At 34.5% G+C, this 4,358-nt stretch overlaps 1 long non-coding RNA gene across 1 annotated transcript; it reads left to right on the top strand.

Moving 5' to 3' along the window:
• Positions 1–480: 480 nt before the first annotated feature.
• LOC109079745 lies at positions 481–3,817 on the top strand. The gene is made up of 5 exons (XR_006162535.1): positions 481–560; positions 808–917; positions 1,187–1,261; positions 2,077–2,162; positions 3,514–3,817. It is a non-coding gene; the product is annotated as an uncharacterized LOC109079745 (long non-coding RNA).
• The last annotated feature ends 541 nt before the right edge of the window (positions 3,818–4,358 follow it).

Genomic DNA, 4,358 nt, shown 5'->3' with positions numbered 1-4,358 from the left:
TAGAATAGAATAAAATAGGATAGAAAAATAAATGTATTTAAATATGAAACTACAACCTCGAGCAGGTGGTGGCTAATCGCCTGAATGTAATTTATAATTATTAATTATATATATTTTATAATTTATTGACGTCACTTAGGCATATTAAGTGAATGGCATACACTGTAAAAGTGAAATTTGCTAAATGAAGTTAATTAATTGAACTCAAAAAATGTAAAAGATAATTTCAACTTAATTTGTGATTTGAACTCAAAAGCTGTTAAGCAGAACTCAAGCTAAATAAATTACTATAAATTAATTTAATCTACCACACAATCTATGATTTTTACGTATAAATGGCTGACCACAAAATATTTTACAGAAAAATGAGTATAATTCATGATTTCAAACATGTTTAAAGTCATTTTTACTCGACAAAATATTGGCCGGGTGTTTTTCAAAAACCGCGCGCATTTTTCAGTCAGTCGCGTCCACACTCCGCTCATCCCCGCGGCACCGCGCTCACTCACTTACACCGATCACGGCAGGACTACTGGCGACGCGGTCACGGAAAATAACAAGTAACGTTAAGCATTTCTAGCTTCTTTATTCCCATTTAAAGCGCTTTTGAACGTTTGTGTTTTACTGTCAACTTTATTTGAAAATTAACCAGCTTAGTTATCATAATGTGTGTAACTTTAGCTAAGGTTAGCAAGGAGCTAACGCACCATTACATCAAAGTTATCAACGGCAAGTGTTAAATATGCATTGTTATACACAACAGTTCGTAAGTGGTAAATTAAGAAATATTTGTGGTGTTTATCACAGCCGGACACAAACGAGTCCCGCAAAATGTATTTTTAAACTAAGGTTAGAGAGACGGCTGACAGCATCTTCGTCATCTCTAACCGTCACTCCCGCCACAGATCTGAAGCAAGGTAAAGCCAACACACATTCACTGTATTAAAACACGTTTAAACTTCTTGTTAATTGTTATTGATTATCTGTAAGTTTCATCTAAGATGTCCATGTGATGCTGATTAAGTTTACTAAATCCGCCGAAGGGTGAACAAATGGGCTGAAGAGCGTTTATATAATGGCTGTTAAACCTTAGTTAACATTTTACACTGTTATTTGCTCCTCACGTTGTCTTATTTAAAATTCATACTAACAAATTGTTGTCATACTTTGAAATCAATGTTTTCAGTGCAAAGGCAGCGAGGGGTGGTGTGATGTCATTGGCATCAGGAAGGCTGCTCTACTAATATGGGCCTGAACTGAAGTTCTAAATTCACATTAAACAAATTGATGGGCTTTAGTGTTGTACCAGACGTAATTTGTCACGTTAAAAACAGTTCTTTAAATACATCGTTCTTCAGTGTTTATTTTTTGACGATTTGCTATTAATGGAGATGTAATGATGACCAGAAATGACCAGCAGCACAAATGTTAAGTCTTCTGAAGCAATACTATACTTTTGTTTTGTGAATATTAGATTAATCAAATCGTGAATACACAGATGAAAAATAACAAACCTCAACTAACATCCCACAAGAAAAACATCATGACATCTAAGAACCAGTCATGTTTGATTCAGACTAGGGCTGGGCGATATATGAAAGAAAATTATATCTCGATATTGTCAAATCTTTTATGATATTCAATATATATCTTGATATGTTTGCATTTAGATAATAAAAAAAATTGGGGGAAATAGTTAAACTGGGATAAGAATTCTTTATTTTATTTTTTTAAACAAGTTTTTAGCTAAGAACACAAGTCTGTCTACTGTCTCTGGTTTAAGAGAAGCTCTGTGGCACGAAACTATGTTCCCACTGCCACTAAAAACCCTCTCAGATGGGGAGCTATTTGCTGAAGCACATAGGTATTTCTCATATATATATATACCAAAGACTTATACACTCTCTCTGTCTATATTGTGAAAACTGGTAAAACAAATATAAAATATTATAAAAGTTAAATTCCTACAAGTAATTCCACATGCCATGTTTTTACACATGATTCATAAAAATAAGCTGTCCATAAATGTTGCTAAATTGTGAGTTAAATTTCTTTAATTTTGTGTTTTGTCTTCAGGAACAATATCAGTCACTCAAGCTATGATCCTGGCAGATCTAGTATCTGAAAAGAAGACTCAGCTGATTTTTTTCAAGACACACAAGGTAGGACACAGTTCAGGACAACTTTATATTTACTTGGCAACATTTTTCTGAGATCAGCAGAAATTACTGGGATCTACGGACTCATTTTAAATGGTTAACCATTACATTATACCGATTAAACAATCAGTGTAAAAAAGTCACAGTAATTTTCAAATATTTAAAAAGGTTTGCTGCATGGTTAAAATATGCTACGCGTCCCCATCATTATTTAATTCAGAAATAGGCCTAATGCAGACGCGAAATCATTATAATATTAAACACAGCTAGGCTATTTTAGTTCCCCTCACCCCAAACAACAAATCATTTCAGTTATGTATTTAAAAGAACAAGAATTATGCCTTTCAGAAGTTATAGCAATATAAACAACAAGCCAAAAGGAATTAATTTTGGCTAAAATGAAACTGAAACCAGCGTTGGATCTCTCATTCGAACACAAATTAAAATGTTTCCGTATTCACGATGTATTTGAATGCCAAATTATTATTTATTATGTACTTCATTCACGTTCCAATATCAAATATGTTTTACATAACTTCACGTTGGTACGGTGATAACACTTAACAGCACTGATTTTACTGCATATTTAAACTGAGCAGTGTGTTTTTTCCCCCCATGTTTGACTGACTATATTATTTATGATGATGAACAGGCTGCATTGTCAAAGTAGCAAAGCTTAACTGTGAGCGTGCATGCAGCGCCAGTGCAGTCACTTGAGTTTTTCCTTCTAACCGTGAAAGCAACTACTCGTTTTAGTTGTAAAGATAATCGGAATTGTAAATATTTTTTTTGTTTTTTATATATATATATATATATATATCTCTGTCATATATATATATATGGCCTTGCTTTATTATATTTTTCTCCCCCTTCAGACGCGCTGCAGGTGCGTGATGTGATTTGAAGACCATGTGAATCCTAATGTTCTGTTGTTTGCTGCTTTTTGCGCATGTAAGATTAATCCCCGGGAAACAAATGTTAGTATTTTTAACGGGTCACAGACACTGATCCTTTCTAATTTAATTCAATTCTAATTTAAAATAATCTTGTCGTTTAATGGTTAATAATTGGTTTTAAGACCGTTGGTTGTCGGTTAGGAAAAATAACCAAAATGAACATCCGTAAGTTGAACATAGTTGAACCACTAAAAAATTCTGTCATGGTTTACTCACACTCATGTTGTTCCAAACCCATTTTGAATTAATTGTATTAATCTTTAGACAATTATTATTATTTCTTTAATAATCTTTCATCATTTTTGTCTTTCCACTGGAAGTCTAGGCAGTAGACTTATTATTTCATAGGTATTTTGTAATAACAGTTTGTAACATCAGCCAATCTGTTTATTTTACAGATGGAGCGTGGAGAGACCGGACAGTTCCCACAGTGCTAGTTTTTCAGCACCCACACCCCACACACAAATTCACATAGAAGTTTTCAATAATAAAAAGTTTATAAGATAGTTCCTATTTAGCTATGAAGTTATAGTTCATTGTCATAAATATTAAACTAAATATTAAAGTCCCCCTGTAGTGAAAATCAGTTTTTTATGTTGTTTATTTGTCTTTGTGGTTTTAAATATTGCTACGTCACAATCCGATAACCACAATAATCACATCAAAGAATCAATTCCTATTATTAGCATGCAAAATATACCAATACCAGCACAAAACTAAAAATAAATTACAGCAAAAAAAAACATTAAGCTGTGGTTTATTGTGAATTTAGATACAATATTTGACTACGGGTGTCATGAAGGAAGACAGGAGCAAATGCAAGTGAACTCTTTATTGTGACAGTATATAATAAGGAAAGCTCCGTTGGTCGGTGGGTGGCGCAGGGACCTCGATTGGACAGCACTGGACAGACGAGATGGTGAATAGGGTGCGCTGGTGAATGACAGTGGTAGATCCAGACGATGACGTAATCCACTGAGAAACACGGAACAATGACACACGAGCCTGAAACGCCAAACAGGAATTGAGACAAACATGCAGCACAGAGGACCTCAAACAACGATCTGACAAGAGAGATGAGAAATGGATGAGTATTTAAAGGTGAGTGGATTAGCTGCAGCTGGCGCCGTGAGTGAGAACCGCTGGCCACTGATCAGACAATGATGGCCAGTCACGCCCACTCACACACACGTAACAACATAAACATGAGACAAGCAGGAAACAATGCATTCATGAACCGTGA

This window comes from Cyprinus carpio, chromosome A18, assembly GCF_018340385.1.
Source record: "Cyprinus carpio isolate SPL01 chromosome A18, ASM1834038v1, whole genome shotgun sequence".
NCBI lineage: Eukaryota > Metazoa > Chordata > Actinopteri > Cypriniformes > Cyprinidae > Cyprinus > Cyprinus carpio.
Note: the sequence above shows the minus strand (reverse complement) of the source record. Positions and strands in the feature narration are given on the sequence as shown.